The sequence below is a fragment of the Trematomus bernacchii genome, unplaced genomic scaffold, assembly GCF_902827165.1.
Source record: "Trematomus bernacchii unplaced genomic scaffold, fTreBer1.1, whole genome shotgun sequence".
NCBI classification, from domain to species: domain Eukaryota; kingdom Metazoa; phylum Chordata; class Actinopteri; order Perciformes; family Nototheniidae; genus Trematomus; species Trematomus bernacchii.
Window position 1 is genome coordinate 2,942,515 of NW_022987607.1, and position 6,000 is coordinate 2,948,514.

A 6,000-nucleotide genomic window follows, 5' to 3' on the forward strand; every position below is an offset into this window, starting at 1 on the left:
ACTCCTCCTTTGGGTTTACATTTTGAGTAGATAAACATATTTATCGTGCCCCTTTTTAGGCAATTCAACAGTCAAACAGACAGTATTCCACCTATTTCCTACCAGGAGTGGGGTTTGAACCCACGAGGACTAACGTCCATTGGATCTTGATACCAACGCCTTAACCACTCGGCCATCCTGGTTAGACATGCTGAGCAAGGACGCAATTTTCGAGCGTTGGTTTATTTAGGTAACCTCAATGAAAAAGGAGGTATAACTTCATAAGAACATATCTGAGAGAAAGAGGGAACAAAATTCTTTAGGCATAGCAAATACTTGGATGGCTTTTACCCATATCAAGCAGCAGACTCCTCCTTTGGGTTTGCATTTTGAGTAGATAAACATATTTATCGTGCCCTTTTTTAGACAATTCAACAGTCAAACAGACAGTATTCCACCTATTTACTACCAGGAGTGGGGTTTGAACCCACGAGGACTAATGTCCATTGGATCTTGAGACCAACGCCTTAACCACTCGGCCATCCTGGTTGGACATACTTGAATAAGGACACCATTTTCAAGCGTTGAGTTATTTAGGTAACCTCAATGAAAAAGGAGGTCTAACTTCATAAGAACATATCTGAGAGAAAGAGTGAACAAAGCCCTTCAGGCATAGCAAATATTTGGATGGCTATAACCCATATCAAGCAGCAGACTCCTCCTTTGGGTTTACATTTTGAGTAGATAAACATATTTATCGTGCCCCTTTTTAGGCAATTCAACAGTCAAACAGACAGTATTCCACCTATTTCCTACCAGGAGTGGGGTTTGAACCCACGAGGACTAACGTCCATTGGATCTTGAGACCAACGCCTTAACCACTCGGCCATCCTGGTTGGACATGCTGAGCAAGGACGCAATTTTCGAGCGTTGGTTTATTTAGGTAACCTCAATGAAAAAGGAGGTATAACTTCATAAGAACATATCTGAGAGAAAGAGGGAACAAAATCCTTTAGGCATAGCAAATACTTGGATGGCTTTTACCCATATCAAGCAGCAGACTCCTCCTTTGGGTTTGCATTTTGAGTAGATAAACATATTTATCGTGCCCTTTTTTAGACAATTCAACAGTCAAACAGACAGTATTCCACCTATTTCCTACCAGGAGTGGGGTTTGAACCCACGAGGACTAATGTCCATTGGATCTTGAGTCCAACGCCTTAACCACTCGGCCATCCTGGTTGGACATGCTGAACAAGGACGCAATTTTCGAGCGTTGGTTTATTTAGTGAAAAAGCAGATATAACTTCATAAGGACATATCTGAGAGAAAGAGTGAACAAAGCCCTTCAGGCATAGCAAATATTTGGATGGCTTTGACCCATATCAAGCAGCAGACTCCTCCTTTGGGTTTGCATTTTGAGTAGATAAACATATTTATCGTGCCCTTTTTTAGACAATTCAACAGTCAAACAGACAGTATTCCACCTATTTACTACCAGGAGTGGGGTTTGAACCCACGAGGACTAATGTCCATTGGATCTTGAGACCAACGCCTTAACCACTCGGCCATCCTGGTTGGATATGCTGAACAAGGACGCAATTTTCGAGCGTTGGGTTATTTAGTGAAAAAGCAAGTATAACTTCATAAGAACATATCTGAGAGAAAGCTACGAGAATGGCGAATAGAGTGCACAAAAACCCGCTAGGCATAGCAAATACTGGGGGATGCTTTCACCCGTTTCAAGCCATGTACTCCTCCTTTGAGTGGACAAACAAACTTATCTTGCCCTCATTTAAGCAATTTTACAGCCAAACAGATTGTTTTCCACCTTTTTCCTACCAGGAGTGGGGTTTGAACCCACGAGGACTAATGTCCATTGGATCTTAAGTCCAACGCCTTAACCACTCGGCCATCCTGGTTGGACATACTTGAATAAGGACACCATTTTCAAGCGTTGAGTTATTTAGGTAACCTCAATGAAAAAGGAGGTCTAACTTCATAAGAACATATCTGAGAGAAAGAGTGAACAAAGCCCTTCAGGCATAGCAAATATTTGGATGGCTTTGACCCATATCAAGCAGCAGACTCCTCCTTTGGGTTTACATTTTGAGTAGATAAACATATTTATCGTGCCCCTTTTTAGGCAATTCAACAGTCAAACAGACAGTATTCCACCTATTTCCTACCAGGAGTGGGGTTTGAACCCACGAGGACTAACGTCCATTGGATCTTGATACCAACGCCTTAACCACTCGGCCATCCTGGTTAGACATGCTGAGCAAGGACGCAATTTTCGAGCGTTGGTTTATTTAGGTAACCTCAATGAAAAAGGAGGTATAACTTCATAAGAACATATCTGAGAGAAAGAGGGAACAAAATTCTTTAGGCATAGCAAATACTTGGATGGCTTTTACCCATATCAAGCAGCAGACTCCTCCTTTGGGTTTGCATTTTGAGTAGATAAACATATTTATCGTGCCCTTTTTTAGACAATTCAACAGTCAAACAGACAGTATTCCACCTATTTACTACCAGGAGTGGGGTTTGAACCCACGAGGACTAATGTCCATTGGATCTTGAGACCAACGCCTTAACCACTCGGCCATCCTGGTTGGACATACTTGAATAAGGACACCATTTTCAAGCGTTGAGTTATTTAGGTAACCTCAATGAAAAAGGAGGTCTAACTTCATAAGAACATATCTGAGAGAAAGAGTGAACAAAGCCCTTCAGGCATAGCAAATATTTGGATGGCTATAACCCATATCAAGCAGCAGACTCCTCCTTTGGGTTTACATTTTGAGTAGATAAACATATTTATCGTGCCCCTTTTTAGGCAATTCAACAGTCCAACAGACAGTATTCCACCTATTTCCTACCAGGAGTGGGGTTTGAACCCACGAGGACTAACGTCCATTGGATCTTGAGACCAACGCCTTAACCACTCGGCCATCCTGGTTGGACATGCTGAGCAAGGACGCAATTTTCGAGCGTTGGTTTATTTAGGTAACCTCAATGAAAAAGGAGGTATAACTTCATAAGAACATATCTGAGAGAAAGAGGGAACAAAATCCTTTAGGCATAGCAAATACTTGGATGGCTTTTACCCATATCAAGCAGCAGACTCCTCCTTTGGGTTTGCATTTTGAGTAGATAAACATATTTATCGTGCCCTTTTTTAGACAATTCAACAGTCAAACAGACAGTATTCCACCTATTCACTACCAGGAGTGGGGTTTGAACCCACGAGGACTAATGTCCATTGGATCTTGAGTCCAACGCCTTAACCACTCGGCCATCCTGGTTGGACATACTGAACAAGGACGCAATTTTCGAGCGTTGGTTTATCTAGTGAAAAAGCAGGTATAACTTCATAAGAACATATCTGAGAGAAAGCTACGAGAATGGCGAATAGAGTGCACAAAAACCCGCCAGGCATAGCAAATACTGGGGGATGCTTTCACCCGTTTCAAGCCATATACTTTGAGTGGACAAACAAACTTATCTTGCCCTTATTTAAGCAATTTTACAGCCAAACAGATTGTTTTCCACCTATTTACTACCAGGAATGGGGTTTGAACCCACGAGGACTAATGTCCATTGGATCTTAAGTCCAACTCCTTAACCACTCCGCCATCCTGGTTGGACATGCTGAACAAGGACGCAATTTTCGAGCGTTGAGTTATTTAGGTAACCTCAATGAAAAAGGAGGTATAACTTCATAAGGACATATCTGAGAGAAAGAGGGAACAAAATCCTTTAGGCATAGCAAATACTTGGATGGCTTTGACCCATATCAAGCAGCAGACTCCTCCTTTGGGTTTGCATTTTGAGTAGATAAAGATATTTATCGTGCCCTTTTTTAGTCAATTCAACAGTCTAACAGACAGTATTCCACCTATTTCCTACAAGGAGTGGGGTTTGAACCCACGAGGACTAATGTCCATTGGATCTTGAGACCAACGCCTTAACCACTCGGCCATCCTGGTTGGATATGCTGAACAAGGACGCAATTTTCGAGCGTTGGGTTATTTAGTGAAAAAGCAGGTATAACTTCATAAGAACATATCTGAGAGAAAGCTACGAGAATGGCGAATAGAGTGCACAAAAACCCGCTAGGCATAGCAAATACTGGGGGATGCTTTCACCCGTTTCAAGCCATGTACTCCTCCTTTGAGTGGACAAACAAACTTATCTTGCCCTCATTTAAGCAATTTTACAGCCAAACAGATTGTTTTCCACCTTTTTCCTACCAGGAGTGGGGTTTGAACCCACGAGGACTAAAGTCCATTGGATCTTAAGTCTAACGCCTTAACCACTCGGCCATCCTGGTTGGACATACTTGAATAAGGACGCAATCTTCGAGCGTTGGGTTATTTAGTGAAAAAGCAGGTATAACTTCATAAGAACATATCTGAGAGAAAGCTACGAGAATGGCGAATAGAGTGCACAAAAACCCGCTAGGCATAGCAAATACTGGGGGATGCTTTCACCCGTTTCAAGCCATATACTTTGAGTGGACAAACAAACTTATCTTGCCCTTATTTAAGCAATTTTACAGCCAAACAGATTGTTTTCCAACTATTTCCTACCAGGAGTGGGATTTGAACCCACGAGGACTAATGTCCATTGGATCTTGAGTCCAACGCCTTAACCACTCGGCCATCCTGGTTGGACATGCTCAAAGAAGGACACCATTTTTCGAGCATTGAGTTATTTAGGTAACCTCAATTAAAAAGGAGGTAGAGTAAAGGAGGTACATCACTTCATAAGAACACATCTGAGAGAAAGCTAGGAAAAGTAGATTGCTTTCACCCATATCAAGCAGCATATTTGAGTAGACAAACATATTTATCGTGCCCTTTTTTAGACAAGTCAACAGTCAAACAGACAGTATTCCACCTATTTCCTACCAGGAGTGGGGTTTGAACCCACGAGGACTAATGTCCATTGGATCTTAAGTCCAACGCCTTAACAACTCAGCCATCCTGGTTCGAAAAGTGCTCAAACAAGGACACACATTTTCAGACAACAATCATGTATGTTTTAAAACTTTGTACAGACCGATATCCTCCCACTTCCGATTGCTACGCTAAACTAAGCTACGCTAAAACAACATAAACTAAGCTAAATTAAGCTAACTTTGACCTGTTCTGAATCCTTTCATCTTCTCTGAGCAAAAAGGTTATTGTTATCAGATTTTTTCGTTTTCCCTCCACTTCTATTGTGAGAATACAAGCAGCTCATTATGTGTCTGGATCTCAAATTTGGCTTGTCTCAGGTATTCTTAGCGCCCTGGCAGCTAAGCAAAGAGGAATATTTACATTTCCCCGACTCATTATTCCTGGAATGACCTCCAGAGCGAAATTAAGCTGCACTGTGTAACTCTGCGGGTCCAGTCAAGTTGAGGCCGCTGTTTTCCATAGTAGGCCTATGTTTAATTAATGCACTGTTATTAATGACGGTAGCAGTAGAGCATTAGGACAATATAATGATTCTACTGTCAGTAATTATAGCGTTGATAGGCCTGTTTATTATGATTAGTCGGTATCAGGCAGTCATTTGTATTTCTTTTTCTATTATGCTTTACATGAGCAGCCTCCTGAATAATGAGCTGTATCTGCTGAAAAGGACCTCTTTTCTCTTGGGTAATGTATTCATATATATTGTATATGCAGGTTGAAACACATGCTGCTGAAGCTCTGGGCCTAAACACAACAGTTCCTGGAAAATAAACGGCAACAACAAAAAAAACACACAGATCCAGATCATCCTGTGCTCCGCTGTAAACACATTCTGCCTGCGGCTGCGAACACAACGCAGACACAAAACATTTCAAAAAGCACTTATATCTGCTCTACCCATCGAGATATGCAACGCTGTCTAAATCTGTTTTACATCTCAATTCCCCATTGTGATCGGAGAACAAAAGAGCGACACATTTGGGAATATGTGAACTTTTCAATGCTGCAGCAGCAAAACAAAACAACCCCTGTTGACCTTGTGGTGTGAAAAGAG

At 41.7% G+C, this 6,000-nt stretch overlaps 1 protein-coding gene and 15 non-coding genes across 17 annotated transcripts in view; all 16 read right to left on the minus strand.

The window, feature by feature from the left end:
* LOC117482807 (CMP-N-acetylneuraminate-beta-galactosamide-alpha-2,3-sialyltransferase 1-like) overlaps positions 1–6,000 on the minus strand; it is a 135,554-nt gene that overhangs the window by 119,587 nt on the left and 9,967 nt on the right. The gene's annotated exons all lie outside the window — the stretch shown is intronic.
* Positions 100–182, minus strand: trnal-caa. The gene has a single exon. It is a non-coding gene; the product is annotated as a tRNA-Leu (tRNA).
* On the minus strand, positions 446–528 carry trnal-caa. The gene has a single exon. It is a non-coding gene; the product is annotated as a tRNA-Leu (tRNA).
* Positions 793–875, minus strand: trnal-caa. Its single transcript has one exon. It is a non-coding gene; the product is annotated as a tRNA-Leu (tRNA).
* trnal-caa lies at positions 1,139–1,221 on the minus strand. The gene has a single exon. It is a non-coding gene; the product is annotated as a tRNA-Leu (tRNA).
* trnal-caa lies at positions 1,475–1,557 on the minus strand. The gene has a single exon. It is a non-coding gene; the product is annotated as a tRNA-Leu (tRNA).
* On the minus strand, positions 1,819–1,901 carry trnal-uaa. Its single transcript has one exon. It is a non-coding gene; the product is annotated as a tRNA-Leu (tRNA).
* On the minus strand, positions 2,166–2,248 carry trnal-caa. The gene has a single exon. It is a non-coding gene; the product is annotated as a tRNA-Leu (tRNA).
* On the minus strand, positions 2,512–2,594 carry trnal-caa. Its single transcript has one exon. It is a non-coding gene; the product is annotated as a tRNA-Leu (tRNA).
* trnal-caa lies at positions 2,859–2,941 on the minus strand. Its single transcript has one exon. It is a non-coding gene; the product is annotated as a tRNA-Leu (tRNA).
* trnal-caa lies at positions 3,205–3,287 on the minus strand. The gene has a single exon. It is a non-coding gene; the product is annotated as a tRNA-Leu (tRNA).
* On the minus strand, positions 3,543–3,625 carry trnal-uaa. Its single transcript has one exon. It is a non-coding gene; the product is annotated as a tRNA-Leu (tRNA).
* On the minus strand, positions 3,889–3,971 carry trnal-caa. The gene has a single exon. It is a non-coding gene; the product is annotated as a tRNA-Leu (tRNA).
* Positions 4,233–4,315, minus strand: trnal-uaa. Its single transcript has one exon. It is a non-coding gene; the product is annotated as a tRNA-Leu (tRNA).
* trnal-caa lies at positions 4,572–4,654 on the minus strand. The gene has a single exon. It is a non-coding gene; the product is annotated as a tRNA-Leu (tRNA).
* Positions 4,893–4,975, minus strand: trnal-uaa. Its single transcript has one exon. It is a non-coding gene; the product is annotated as a tRNA-Leu (tRNA).